Source organism: Hippocampus comes, unplaced genomic scaffold (genome assembly GCF_001891065.2).
Source record: "Hippocampus comes isolate QL1 unplaced genomic scaffold, H_comes_QL1_v1.1 scaffold279, whole genome shotgun sequence".
Classification (NCBI taxonomy): Eukaryota; Metazoa; Chordata; class Actinopteri; order Syngnathiformes; family Syngnathidae; genus Hippocampus; species Hippocampus comes.
In genome coordinates this window covers 262,841-277,993 of record NW_017805456.1, presented here as the reverse complement: position 1 = coordinate 277,993, position 15,153 = coordinate 262,841, and the positions used below count along the sequence as shown (strand labels likewise).

Genomic DNA, 15,153 nt, shown 5'->3' with positions numbered 1-15,153 from the left:
AAATTTTAAAAAAAAAAAAAAAAAAAAAAAAAAAACACAACAAGCGCAGCATATCTTGTAAAGAATGAAATCCTTTTTCCCTCCAGTAGCTTGAAAAAAGCCAAAACCGGAAACACGTTACACAACACGCGACTCCTTTCCATCGGAAATGCATCATGCGTTTGCCCTGCATGGAGTCCCATTGACTTCAAATGTTTTGGACTTTTGTGTAATCTGTTTCCCGAAAGAGGCTTTGAATGCTCACCATTCATTCCATGATTCAATTCCATGAATAAAGTTGTTTTGTTTGTTTGCTTGCCTCCGTGTTTGTTTCATGAAATGGCTTTGCTATGATGCTCTGCTACAATGCTATTTTTGTTGTTATTGGATATTTTCGCCGCTGGCACATTTGAAGACGTTGTCTGGTGACGATGACGAAGCCGGACGGAACTTAAGGTGCTGCTGTTTTGGTTAGTCGAGTGTCTATGACAAGTGGGCATCAATGCAGCCGCTAACTTGGTGTAATTAACATGACTAATCAGCGGGTTTGATTTCCATGTCCGGCCAAAGTTCAGAACAGCATTGACCAGTGACAGCATATCCGTTGATTTAGCCGTCGCCTCCTTTGGAGTCCCTGTTAATGACATCGCCACACACGCACACTCGCTCTCTGTGTGTACGCATGTGACACACACACATTCAGCCTTTGGTGTCTGCAGACTGGTTCAATATTCCGGCTGGTAATTTATGCAGAAGTAATTCGTCACAGGAACAGAGCGAGAATGTAGAAGAAAGAAGTGGAGGGGGGTGGGTGGGGGGGCTGGAAGAAGAAGAAGCGACGTGAAAATGGTGCAAATAATCACCGTGGTGTCACCGTGGCAACATTGTTGGAAGTTGATTGTCGATAAAGTCTCGAGCGATTGCGATCCATTTCAATTTCTCACATGGTCAGGAAAGGGGAAGCGGAGTGTTCACTGCTCTTTATGTTTTTGCATTTATTTTGTTAGCTTCAGCCAGCTGCAGGCAAGCCGTGGCCCCACAGCCACACGTGGCTCTTGTAATATGTAATTTCACTCTCGGCCACTAGACGGCAGAAGTATTTGAGCCTACCGTACTTTATTGCTGAAATTAATGAAATGTCAGTTCCCTTCTGTCCTGCTTTTGACACCTACAGAAAGTGTCGGTTCATTTTATAACGCACATCTCTGTGCGTGATTATTCATGTATGTTCTGAGATGATAACTTAAGGTTGTTAGTTCAGAAAAATGGAATTTGTTACTTGTGAACACTGGTCCACTGTACCACTGATTGTTTTCTTGCTCGCTCTCACGATACGATGTGACAATTATTTTGTTCTTTGACTGCTTCACTATATGATGAATGATGGTGCCATCCTAAAATGCATTAAGAACATATGTAGATGGCTCCCACTATATCCACATATGTGCTTTCGTCAAGGTGAAAAAAAAACATGGCCGATTGTGGCTGAAATAGTGAAGAATAATGTTCTCATCCGGCATATATCTCATTATTTGCGCATGTCTGTCATTCTTATTAAAGCCGCGTATTTTAACGCGCTAATGGTGATGCGCGGACGTGTCTGAGCATGTGGACTGGACCTCACTCCGGAGAACCGCATGAATAATTGATCCAGAATGTATTATCATGCCGACCAAGGCTTCGTCGTCTTCTTTTCTTTTTTTGTTATTGTCGGATTCCTGTGCACATTCGTCCTTGCATAAATGAGCTAACTCCCTCCACGGGTAGATTTGCATAGAAAACTCCTGCAACGCGGCGTTGGAAAAGGAGCAATTAGGATTCGAGACGGCTGGTCGTCCGAGGCTGCTCGGCTGTCACGTGAGACGGAAGCAGCTGATTGATATGGAGGAGCGTGGCCTTCCTCTCCAGGCGTTGTCTAGCGCCAGGTGGGTAGGGGGGCGGGATGGACAAAGTGCACCCTCAGCCGCATTCCGTCATGTCCGTTTCGTGCTTCTGAGTTCGTGGCTAACAGCGAGTTGACATAAAGGTCCAGCGGCCATTCGAGGACCGCAACCTTCCAAGAGCCCGGCCAACCTCGGCAATCGTCGCCTCACCGTGCGAGGTGGCTAAGTGCTAGCGTTACAATTCCAACAGATACTAGAAGGTCTCATAAAAGTTGTGCTGTTCGTCTACCAGCAGCAAAGGAGTTTTTTGCACTTCTGGTAGGAGGGAGATTTTGCCCACCTGATGTCACAATGCTAGCTAACGTAAGTGCATGACAAATGTAACAGAAATTGGCAGGTTTCGCACAAGTCACATTTCGACCAAAAGTAGCAGCAAATTAACCAAGTCCGTCGTCATTTTGCGACAAAATGCTTTTGGTGCGGGGGAGCATTTAAATGAAATGCAACAAATATTACAGGACTGATCAGAACGCTCCCCCAAAACAGTTCAACAACACTTAATATTAGCATTGTTGTAGCACCCGCGACTCTGATTGAGGCGCTATGTTTACTGTGTCATTATGAACAACAGGTGGCGCTAGATCTCCAGTGAGCAGGCCTGATGGAGTCACGCCTGTCAGCTGCAAGAGAGGTAACACATTTTTCCACTCTTGCAAACACGCACAGACACACACACACACACACACACACAGCAATCCCGTCGTTGAAGCTCGACCCTCTTCACCTCAACCCCCTCCCCTCAACCCCCTTGCGGAACAAGGAGGGATTATGTCTAAGCGATTGAATTGTACGAGTGGAATTAATGAACTCTTGCTTTTATCTCTTCATTAACCGCTGAAAAATATTGATTTAATCCTGACATATCGTTCATTTTCCACGCGTGGTCCATTATGACCAGGGGCAAATGATTTACTGCAAATCTTTTCAAAATGTTTTGGCGGCCCGTTTGCCATAAACAAATGGACAGTTATTCCTTGAATCAATGCTTATGTTATAGTCGACCTGGCTTCCGTGTATTATGATTAAACCATGGGTGGCGCATTCCCCTCACAGCGCAATCTTGCTACATGGCGTCAACCCGCAGCCCCCCCCCCCACCCCCTCCACTCCTCCAGACCTATTAGCATATTTATCATCAGCCTCACAGACTTCAAAGTCAGCATTTGCTTCTCGGAGAGACAGGAGGGGTGCACATTTGGGGGTGGAGGGGGTGTTCAGGAAGCCGGCACAGATTGCAAAGGTGGTCCCCGGGGATCAAGTATTCCGTTTAGGTGGTGGGTGGGAAGAGGGAGCTGCCTTGGTTTATTTTCCCTGCTGATGATGTCTTCAGCAGTGCTTTTCAATATTTGCTGGGTCCTAGCAGCCATGTTTTGCCGCGAACGGAGGGCTCACTCGCGTATCGTCACTCCCTCGTGTGCTTAAAAAAAAAATGGATCGCCAAATGTATAAATATGAAATACAAGTATAAAACTTGAGCTAAAAATAGTACAACACACAAGTGCCAGATATTATTACAGCGATGTCAACGTGATCTCTTGCGATATTGTGGTCACCGCTGACAGGAAGTGTTGCTGTAATGCTCGCTCAAGGCCCGTTTTGTTTTGATCCCCGCTAATGTTCCCTGACACGCGCCGTGAACCACCAGCGTGTCCACGGCGTTCTTTCCCCTCTTCCAACATGACTTCTTTTTCTCCCTTTTCAAATATACTGTACATCCTCTTCTAATCGGAGCGTTGGAATCATGAACATGCCCCCCCCTCCCCCAATTAACATGGAGGAGGTGTCTTCCTACAAGCGTACGACGCCACCGCGTGTCATGTGAAGCCGATGCTAATGAAGCTTGCGGCAACATGCGGGAGGTTGAATATCAATGTCATCGCAGCCTCCCCGTCGGCGCTTCTTCGTCTTTGCCGGGGAGATGACGCCAGGCAAAGCGCATTTAGTGATGCTCGCGCTGTCACTTCTTCTCAGGGCTGCTGAGCTCACAAACAAAATGTGGCCATGGTGGCACCTGCCTGCTGGCCACAGCCAAGGCAACGGCACATGAAATGGACGCAAGGCCGCTGACCTGAATAGGAAAAAAAAAAAAATCACACAAATAAGGACGCTTGGCAATCAGCTCTGGAAAACAACAATACAAAGTCATCCTAATAAGAAGAACAATCAGGTGGATAATAATAATAATATTAGTCGACAACAATATGTAGATAGATAGATAAGGTGCTACATGCGGTCTCTCGAATGTCAAGGCGCCTCTGCACATTTTTGTAACCAAAAGTGAGGTCGCCCTCAGCGTGAATTTTTTTAAGCATAAAGAATACAAAATTTAAGGGGGGGTGCATTCAGTATATTTGACACAGGCTCTTTTTTTGCCCCGCTGGTGTTGCCTCTCTCGTGCAGACGTGTAAAATGTCTCCTTGACGTAAAAAAAAAAAAAAAAAAAGATACTCCAAAATAAACTTAAAACGGCGTCGTCTTGTATGCAGTTGCTCGTTTGATCCCCTGAAGTTGACTGCCATGGAGCACCTCTGAGCATCTTCGACATATTTCGGATGCGGGAGGTGGGGGCGATCTAAAGAAGCCAACATCCTCCACCCTCGTCTTTTCACGTTAGTGGTGCGAGTGTATTTCGAAGAAAATCTCAGAATGACAAGAGTCTGCGTGTGAAGCTGCCAAGTGGACTGTAGGTGTCAGTGTCCACCCCGGCCGGGGGCACTCAGCTCTCCGGTGAGGTGGGATGTTGCCAGTGTGCGTATTTGTGCACATTGTCTGCGGCCTGGCAGCAAAAGGTGACATCTGGTGACTCGTGCGCTCACATGTGAATACCGCGCCGCTCCCTGCGTTGTGCGGGCAGCAGCTGCTCCGCAAAGGCCCAAATGAGACGGGAGGAGCGAGGGAGGCAAGGTGGGGGGTTGAGTGAGGGAGGGAGGCAGCGGGCGGGCGTTTGCCAGCCTCAGCCTGAGCTGCGTGGGGGCAGGGGGGGACGTCACAGCAAAATCAATGGCTTGCTGTCTGATTCCTCTCGAGGAGGTGGGACGCGCTGGTCTCCTCGTGCGAGCCCGCGCGACCCCCGCCGGCTTCCATTTTGGGTCCCTCCCACTTTGAGTCACATCATCCTCGCCAGTGTTTGAGCAGGGGTGGGATGTAACTGAGTACAAATACTTGGTTACTGTACGCAAGTCGTTCGGGAAGTGCAACTATGTAGTTGCTCTCCTTAAGTGGTTCCATACAAGCTTAATGTGCTTAAGTAGCTTGCGGAAGTAATCTATTACAAATATCCTTTTTACCGTATGAGGTTAGGGGAGATAAGCGGCGACAAATACACGGTGACTGCACAGCTTCAGAAAACAGGCGAGAGCCGTGATCGGTCGTTTCCTGTGATGTCATTTTCCGTTGACAGCCCGTGGCAAAATGGCCGCCCTCTGAGATGGCTACAAAGGGCGGCGCTTTGCGGCTCATCTCCTCTTCCGCAACGGCAAGATTCATCAGAATGCCGCGTTTAGTGGAGGCGCATGGAACATCCAGCTGTCACCATTTTTGGGCCGACTCAAAACTCAGCTCAAAATCAATCTTGTCATCTTTGCAAAAGCGATCATTGCGCAGTGCAAAAAATATTGTTGATGTTTTTGTTTGTACTTTGCTGTCTATTTTTCAGGCAACTTTTATTTTATTTTTTTTCACTCTCTAGCTTTCTACTCATGACTTCCAAATCTCAAAATAGGCTTGCTACCCCCCCCCCTCCAAAATCCACACGTACATGTTATCTAGGACAGGAAGATGCATTTATTTTCAAATGTGATTCGGGGAAAAGGAATGAACGAATGATTCCGTATCCTTCCCTATGCAGCGGGCGGACGCCATCGCGGGCTCATCAGTCAAACGGTTGGTCGGCTTGACTTCTCTCTGTTGACATCTTGAAGTAGACTCGTGACATATTTGTACTCGCTTACTCGCCGCCGCCGCTGAACAAACAAGCTTAGCGGGTCAACGCTTGCCGCAGATGAACGTGGGCGAGAAACGAGCGCGCCGCCATCCGCCGATGAAACACGTGCCGCTCCGGGACGCTTGAGCCTCGCTTTGCCAGACGTGGCCGTGGGCTGCTTTCCATTAAGCGGGGTGGCGGCGATCAAAAAGAACAAGAAGAAGAAGAAGAAGGAGGAGGAGGAGGAAACGTGCATATGCATTCCGTAAAGAATGTTCATGAAACACATTCCTTCTGGATTTTCATGGAAGGGATGGGGGAGAAAAATGGGAACCCCTCGTCCCCCTTTTTTCTATTTTTCCCCTCCTTTGGAAGGGATGATTCTTCTGCCAGGGAAGAGTGTGTAAAAGGAATAAATATGAACACAATCGAGTTCCGCTTTGACACCTGTGATCGAGCCGACCGCTCTGTGCCGGGAAAATATCGATGACGTCATCGGTGAATTGACTTTAATTAGGATATAAAACAAATTGAATTATTACAAATTGCAAAATCACTGAAATTGCCACCAAAGTATTGGTGTGGGGAGTTACTGACCCCATGTTACGTCCTCGCCGTTGCATAGGTACCAAATCTTGCAGGAAGCCAAAAGACGCATCTCGTTCGCCGGTTAATATTTTTCAAGTTGCCGATGATGGTGTTTACCTCTGAGATGTAAAGACTCAAAAAAAAAAAAAAAAAAAGTAATAAATTGCGCTTTTGCTCTCAGACAGCTGGGAGCCATTTTGGCTTGAAACCGGATCCCCTCCAGAGTCCGCCGTGAGGCCTCGCAGCACCGCCGACTTATCAACTCACAGTATGACTCCAGCGTTCCTTCGCCAGTGGCAAACTTGTGTGGCCGCTCGCAACAAATTTGACAAATAGTTTGGCTTCAACAGTCGCAGTGACGGATGGAACCGGTTTGATCAAATGTAATTACTGTCCATACCGGGGCGTTGGCTTAGCCGGTAGTCTCTGTTGTGGCTCACGGCCGTGCCTTGCGAGTGTCTTCATTTTGCGTTGGTGCAATTGTTTGTCCCCCCCCGTTCCAAGCTGAGAATTCCGACAATTGCGCTCCGTGATGAATTGCTGATGAAAATACAGGGCCGCAAGTGAAAGCGTTTTTACCGTCAAGACAACGGGGCCGCCGCAACCTTCCGGAGCTCGCGGGCCCCTCGCTAACTCCTGTGCCGCCGACAGCAAATCGTTATCCGGCTAAAGGGGACGAGCGGCGTCGGATAATAGATATATGAAATCCATCTGGCTTTTGCGCCCGCTCCGTCCTTTGTCGGAAACGGATCAATGGGCCCTGCCTCTCTCCTTGAAAAGTCCACTCTGCGGAAAAAAAAAAAGCCCATCGCTATGGCAACGTGCCGAAGTAACCGAGGGGAAAATAAACACGCTCGGCTGGAAGATGAGCAAAGTGCCACCTGGCATACTCTACCGGTTCCGTATGGATGGCACTTTTTGTGTATTTGGGAACCAGCAAAAACGGCCGTGGTAGTTTTTTTTTAACGTAATGATGATGAATGTGAACTGCTTTGACCGGATGTTTTGGACAGCCGTAAGAGCCAAAATGACAACAAAACTGACGGCCGTCGTCAGTTAACGTATGAATGAAGCACGATCATGCGGGCCTCTTGTTTGTCACGTTCCTTTGCAAAAGTCGAAGAAATATTGATGCCCGCAACTTCCCACCTTGCGCTTCCTCTTTTTGTGTCTAAATATTCAGTTGCGCTTCCCCCCCGCCCCCCTAAAGTCGCGCTTTGGCTTTTGTTTCGAGCCGACAGGCCAGGCGTCTGCGCTCGAGGGAACGCCAGAACTTTTGCCGTCCGTCAAAGCAGTTTGTCGCTGTCACGAGCGCGCCGCTGTGTCATCAAGTATGCTGCACCTCTGTGGAAAGTCATAAATCAAACGCAGTCGTGGCGGGGTGGCAAGATGACTCATTGTTGCATTACATCTTTGCGCGCTCGTCTGTTGTGCGGTCGAGTGTCACGGGAAGAAGTCACTCAGGTGATCTTAGTAAAAGTGGATATCGCTTTAAAAAAAAAAAAAATTGCCTTCATGCCCGCTAGCTTATTGCGAACACATCATGAGAAAGGCCATACAAAGACAAATGGTGGAGCAACACATGTAGACCAGTCACAACTATCCTCGCAGGCATGTATTCTTTATCCTCCGCAAAGAGCGATTAGTGCACCTTCATCACGAGGAGCTAAGACTAGCCGCCTACTAGCTTATTGCGAACACATCATGAGAAAGGCCATAGATGGGCGAACGACCAGCATTAGTGTTGCAGTGTTGTATCCCTTGAAGTAACGGATATTCAAACACAAATGGTGGAGCAACACATGTAGAGCAGTCACAACTCTACTCGCAGGCATGTATTCTTTATCCTCCGCGAAGAGTCATTGCTATTACTGCACCTTCGTCACGAGGAGCTAAGACTAGCCGCCTGTACAATATATCCGTATGTCAACATTGCACTGCCCTCAGGAGGCTGCGTTTATAAGCAGCAGAACGTCAACACTGGTAAATCTTTTTTTTTTGCTGTCAAATGTCAAACCGGTTGAAATTTGAGCTGAACAGCATGTAAGGGTTAAGAAAGATCTGATATTAAGATGGCATTTCTTCTTTTTAAAGGGTGAGGAAGCCATCTGGGAAGATATCAATTGTGCCTTTACTAAAATGTCATTGCACGGTTTGCACGCACGTGAAGAATTCTTCTTCTCTCTCTTTGTTTCTTTTTTTTCTTTTTTTTTTTCCCCTCTCACCGCTGGTCTCATTAAATGTAATAACGCTGCGCCGGTAATAAAAAGTTCACATTTGCAACAAGAGTAAATCACCCGGCTGACAAACAGAGTTTGGCTTTGAGCGTAATTGACTTTCTTTCCACTTGGCGCCGTAATGGGGCTGGAAATAGCTTGTTAACCTCCTGTCAGGTAAAGCAGAAAAGACGGAAAAACACATTTATTCACACCGCCGCCGCCATATTTCCCCAACCCCGCCGGCGGGCTTTTATTCAGCGAGACGCCGACTGTGAGGTGCCTTGCGGAAAGGCAAATATACAACATCAGCAATTGGACGAGTCGGAGAAAACGTCTGTAAAGTTCAAATCCAATTTAGTCCGGCGGAGCAACAAATTGCACACTCTGGTGGTTGATCGTTCAAGTACCCGATTACAACACGGAACAGATGCACACTGGACTGAGGCGGGCAATTTAGAGTCTTCAATGAAGCTAACTTTTTGAAATGCGACTGGCTTAATGCTCTGACATGATGGAAAAAGCCATAGACGGGCTAACGTATCGCATTGATGTGCCAAGTGTGGTAACATTTTCAGCAATGGATATTTAAAGTCGGCGCATCAGCACATGTAGACAGTCAATGTCACAGTACATAGATATGTATTCTTTATCCTCTGCAAAGAATGAGGAATATGACTGCCGTTTAGTGAGAAGCTTTGACTGCATCGCAAATAAATGTGGCAAGTTTGGATTCTTTACGGCCTATTTAATTATTTGTTCCTGATATTTGCATTCACTGAATAATAACGATTATTTCTATATTCATTGCTGAATGCAGGCTTTGGGAGGCTAATCGTCGAGCGAGGATGCTTTACAAGAAGCACACCCGCGCTGGCTGAAATCAATGCTTCCTGTCACCTTTTAGCAGGACAAATGGCATCTATTGTCCCGGGCCTTTTCCCTCCCCCTAACTTTAGACAGCTGGGGTAGACACACAGGCCAAAGGGAGGGGGGGAGAAGGGGGGGGGTGGTCTCAAACACACAAGTCTAGTCAGCCCCCCCCCCCCCCCCCAATTCTCCTTCCATCCCTAATTTAAAGTCAATGACGGCAACACAGGCTGGTTTGTCACTTTTGATTGGCTGTAAAGGGGCCACAGTGGGTCAATGTGAGGGAGTTGTGGGGGGACGGGGGGGGGGGTCTTACAAGTCACAAAGTACAGCGGTTGACCGACTGAATTTTTTTTTTTGTTTTTCTTGTCGACAATAATGTCCAGTCAATTGATCGATGACGTGATGCCGCCCGTCGTGATTCAGGAGTGTCCGGAACGAGCGTCGGCCCGCTTTCATGGAGGTGTGCAGAAGTCGCAAAAAAGATTTGCTGCGGAGAGGCTAAGTTTGCGAGGTTTTGCCCCAATTGAAGTGAAACAAGGTCTCTAAACGAGGAATTGACTCTCAGAAACAATTAGTGATTAATCTGAGGTCGGCTCGAAAGGGGAGCGCTTGGTTTCATTTGATCGCCAAAATGCGGCTTTTCAGTTGAGCCAACTTGTTGAGGTCGTTATTTAACCCAAGAACTCGGGGTTAAGATTACAAGTTCCAATTTGTGATTTCACCCAACTCGGTAGTCGGTCCCTTCTTGACCCACTAAATGGGTTCCGGTGAACCCAAAGCGTGTTTATTTTCCATCCGAGTGTAAGAGTCGCCACCTCTGTGGGTGTGATGCTGCTTGGCACAGTCATGGCTGCCTCTGCTGCTGATGCCTGTGCAGTGTGCTGCTCTCAAACATGTCTTTGTTATTCAGAGCTTTCCATCAGGGAGCGGCCGCCCGCAAAACATGGAGGCTGGATGACCCCGAGGGGCGGATATGAGGGGGGGCAGGCACAGCCGAGGGAGGCGGTGAGGGTGTGCAGCAATGCCGTGTTTGCTGCCTGTCAGGCATGACATGGATTTGTTTGATTTGATTTTTTTTTCCATGTAACATAGATATAATCATTCCAATTTTAGAGCTTATTTTCTGCCCTCCCCCCCACCCGTGTAATACATAACTGATCAAACATGTTTGAAATGAATTGTCCAAGTGTTTTGTCTGATACGAGACCCGTTTTGCTGCCGTAATCGTGCACTAAAGTTGTCTTTGAACCGCCACACAGCCCCGTGACTGAAACCTGTTGGGATGTCGGGAGGAAGAGAACAAAAGTGAGGCTCATGACTCATCAGAATGGACAACATCAAGTTAATTGCTCTGACGATGAGTAGACTTGAGCGACGGTAAGTCTATTTTTCATATTTGTTTCGGTGTTTTGTGTATTTTATCGTATGGGTCATTTTTACATAATTTGGTGAGTAATCGAAAAGACAGGTGTATTTCTTTCCCATTGTTTTTGTCAATGCAAAATCTCTGTCGCATCCTGGCATCACTCTGGTGTATGACGGTGACATCTTGAGGCCCCTCTCCAGTGGCATTAATGGTAAAGACAGCTTAAGTGACAAAGAAGGTCACTTTTTCGCCCCCCCAAAAAGTGAACTCGATGTAGTGGACAAACATCGCAATTAAATCATACGTCACGGTACTTGACAGCATTTACTGTTTCTTGAGTAATTAGGAATATGTTGATGTTTCATGGTCAAAACTCCAGCCAAATATGGTCATTAGAGAAAAGAGTAAAATTGCCAATCGTAATCACACGTTGTGTATTCAAAACAACTAAATAGCTTCAGCTAACGAGTCAATTTAGCTTCATCCTAACAAAACAATACACAATGATTCATACGTGCTAGCAAAGCAATAGAGATTTGAAAAAAAAAGGGAGTAGTACATGGACGGATAAAATTCAGTTGGCCAACCAACAGGCATGTATTGTTTATCCTCCGTGAAGAACACCTCATATTAGTGCAGTTGACAGGCACACTCACCATTTGGAGTGGCACAATCTCCATTGAAATGCCATAAATATGGTTTCATTTTTTTTACATTCCACTGAGTTACGTAATAGCAGCGTGTGTTTGTAAAGTATGACATGACAGAGCGCTATTTTTCCTCCATTTATGATCCGAGCCGCCTATCGGTCGGTTCGCGAGCGCCCAGCGGGGCACATCTCGAGCACCAAAATCCGGGCCGGGTTTTGCGCTCAGCCGCGGCGCTCCAGTCCCAGTGGTAATAGAATAGCCGATGTAATTTGACACTTCAACTCGCTGAGCTCCGCCGGAGTCTCCCCACTCTGCTCGCGGCTGACGTTGAGCCGTTGGCGGGGACACGATTGACAAACAAGAGGCGACAATCGGCGAGGACTTTGTCTGCTTCCCCCGCCGGTGAGTAGCCACCAACTCAGCCGCCGCTCGCCGCAGCCGAGGCGGCCGCGTGGCTCGCTCGTCCCGAGTTGCTTTTTGCCTTGTTTTGTCCTCGCCACTCGGGCTCAGATTGTTTCCGACCTCTAACAAAAGGAGAGTCACCGGCACGGAGGTGGAAACACCTCCGCTCTCGTGGCGCTCGCTTCCGCCGGGATCCGCGGCGCTCGCCGCCGGGGGAAGGGAGGCATTTGCTCGCCTTAGCCGCGGTTGGTGCTCCGAGCTCCGGCTTGGAGGCTCGACCGGGGATGGCTTGCGTGCATCCGGCGCGATTCATCTCTCACGCCGCGGTGTGCAAAACAACTCCGTGCCGTTTTGCTATGGTATTTATTTTGTATTTCTTGTTCAGAGCACCGACCTTTTGTTTCATTGTTGTGCGCTATTGAGCTGATGCGTGCACGCTGCAGGATGAGTGGAAAAGCTCAATAGTGGTCACCGCAGTGCACGATTTACACTGCAATTGAATGCTTCTTTCCCAATTTGGCAGCAGCGGAGAGTTATGATACGCACGAGGGCGTGCAGGGCACTGTTGGTTCTACGCTTCATTCTAAGTACATTGTTTCTTATGAAGGGTTGTCACTCAGTGTCCTTTACTGCACATCTGCATGCACTGCTGGGAGAAGCGAGTGACTCCCAGACAGGTGGCACACATTTGCAGACATTTTGCTTTGTTTTTGTTGTTGTGTGCTGAATGATGCCGCATCCAGAAAATTGCTACTGCTGCTGCTGCTGCTGCTGCTGCTGCTACTGGCGGTGGTGTTCTTCCTTGTTTACATTTGTGTCATGTCACCCCTGGCATGGCTTCTGATTTGTGCACCTGGCCTTGACTGGTGGCAACAGTCAAACATCCAGTGGCTTCATGATCGTAATAAATAACATGGGGCGCCACTAGCCGTTTTTTTTGCGGGGCTCCTTACTAACCCGCGGGGGCCGAGCCCACCGAGCCTGACCTTCTTCCATTCATGTCAAGCGTGTGGAAACGCCAGCCAGCCAGCCAGCCAGGCAGGCAGGCAGCCGTCACACAAAAGGCACATTGAGGCGCCGATCTGCAACGCAGCACGTGCGTCTGGCCCACCACTATTTATTAACTCCTTGACTTCCTGCCCCGCTATTGGGAAGTGTTAGTAGTGTGGAGCACTGGAACTTCCCCAAATTTTGGACTTGTCTTTCAAGACCCACACAATATTGTGTCCTTTGACGATATAAATCTACCAAGTGGAAAAGTAGACTTTTTTTATTTTTTTAGTTTGAATCTCATTCCAGTCTTTAGTAAACGACAGTCGAACGTGGGTTACTTTTGACAAAAACACTGGTTTTAGAACAAAAAGTGGAGAAAACAATTTCAAATGGATCATTGACTTGTGTAGCTGTCAGTGGCAATAACTGAGTCCACGTTGCACCTCAAATTCATTTGAATTTAGAATAGAATACCTGAAATGGAGATTATTAGCTTGACCTTGAAACTGGGAGGAAAAAAAAATCATTTTAGTAAATGTGAAAAAAAATGGAGGCTTCAAATAATACATTTTAAAATCTTGATTTGGGCAGTAGTTGTTCTTTATTTTTATTGAAGGGAGATACAAAAAAAAAAAAAAAAAAGAAGTTGGCGGGGGTCAGAAAACATTCAAAAGCAAACGCAATGAATGCTCCCCGAGAGATTTTTGAGGCACAAATGTTTTGTTTTGGATCTTTACGTCATCTTCGTCGATTTCGTCCTGGGAATTCCACTTGGACCTCTTCTTCAGCTCTCCTTTTAGGCAAAAAAAACCTCCATCGGTCTGCGGTGGAGCTTGTGGGAGGTTTGCGAAGCTTCTCGTCTCTTGGGATGAATCACGCGGTCGGGCGGAGGACGCCGTCTGGAGCTGCTTCCAAAAAAGCAACCCCCCACCCCCCCACCCCCAAAAGAAAAAAAACACGACAGGAGAAGCTCTTCAGTCTGGACGTACCGCCTTCCGGAATTTTCTCGGCTGATTACATTCAGCACGTGTTGATATTTAGCTGCAAAAACAAAGTGTCTGAAGATGTTGCCTTCAGGTGCCAAGTTGATCAGTGGGAAATCCGATTAGCTCCCGTGACCTGTTTGATGGACTGTTTTTGTCTTAGATTGATGGCGTGTGCGCGCGTGTGCTCGTGTGTGTGTTCCGTGACACACGAGGCATTCTTACAATGATTGCCAAGAGGCTTAATGACAGTTAAAAATGTTGTTCATGTGATTGATGCGTGATAGCGAGAGATTGGCAGCGATGCGGTGACGGGGAAAAGTAACTCAGATTCATCTCTTGGCACTTTGTGGTCACGTGACTGCAGTTTCTCGTGTGATTCATGAGCAAGTCGATGACTTTGTGCTCAGGTGGTTCCAAGCGTGGAGTCGGAAGTTAAAGACCGGATTGCGTCTTGTTTGTTGACCAAACAACCAGCGGATTAATTGTTGTGATTTATCGGACACCACGTCAATGTTTCATGGCGAGGTGCTCAAAGTGGAGGCCGTCCAAGGGACTTTCTTAGCATCTGGTCAATCATTAGTCAGCAGTGGCGAGAAAATAACACTCAAGTTCAAAGTGGACACTGAGGTATTTTTGCCACTTTTTTTTTTTCATTGATGAATCAACGCAAACATTTGCTCATCAGGTTGAAAGAATTGTTTTTGGGCTTGTTTTGTAACGACACAACCACGTCGTCGTGATTGTCATTTGTCACTTGACTTTAAAGTGAGCCTCAAATTTTTAAGGCATTTTTGACACATTTTACACTTTGTGTGTGTGTGTGTGTGTGTGTGTGTGTGTGTGTGTGTGTGTGTGTGTGATTGATGGATAGAGTCATTAATTCCACTTGTCAACCAAGATTCTTTTTTTTTGGGGTGGGGGGGGGTCCTTCGCGACTACTTCTCGGCGTCGAACATGAAACAGGTGATTGCAAACGTTCGCCGTCATCTTGAAGTGATTGTGAGCTTTGTCGTCAAAACTCTTGAAGATTTCACGGGTAATATGTCAGCGTCTGAATAGGAATCCTTACAGTCAGAGGGGGAAAGTGCGTCTTCTTTGCTGGTGATTTATCTCCCGACGGCCGAGGATACAGCTTGCATGTGTCAGTGCATGTCGGGCATGTGTGCGCTTTTGCGGTGATTTGTACCCCCCTGTTCCTTGGTCCCCCTCCCCCCGCCTGGCGTTTTTTTTTTTTTT

The 15,153-nt window shown here is 47.4% G+C and overlaps 1 protein-coding gene across 1 annotated transcript in view; it reads left to right on the top strand.

Moving 5' to 3' along the window:
* The first annotated feature begins 1,798 nt into the window (after positions 1 to 1,798).
* The window catches only part of LOC109518582 (zinc finger MIZ domain-containing protein 1-like), a 65,400-nt gene continuing 52,045 nt past the window's right edge, over positions 1,799 to 15,153 (top strand). Inside the window, exons 1-3 of the mRNA XM_019874536.1 lie at positions 1,799 to 1,904; positions 2,494 to 2,553; positions 10,780 to 10,897. The gene's annotated coding sequence lies outside the window, so the exon portion shown is untranslated. The remainder of the gene's footprint in view (positions 1,905 to 2,493; positions 2,554 to 10,779; positions 10,898 to 15,153) is intronic.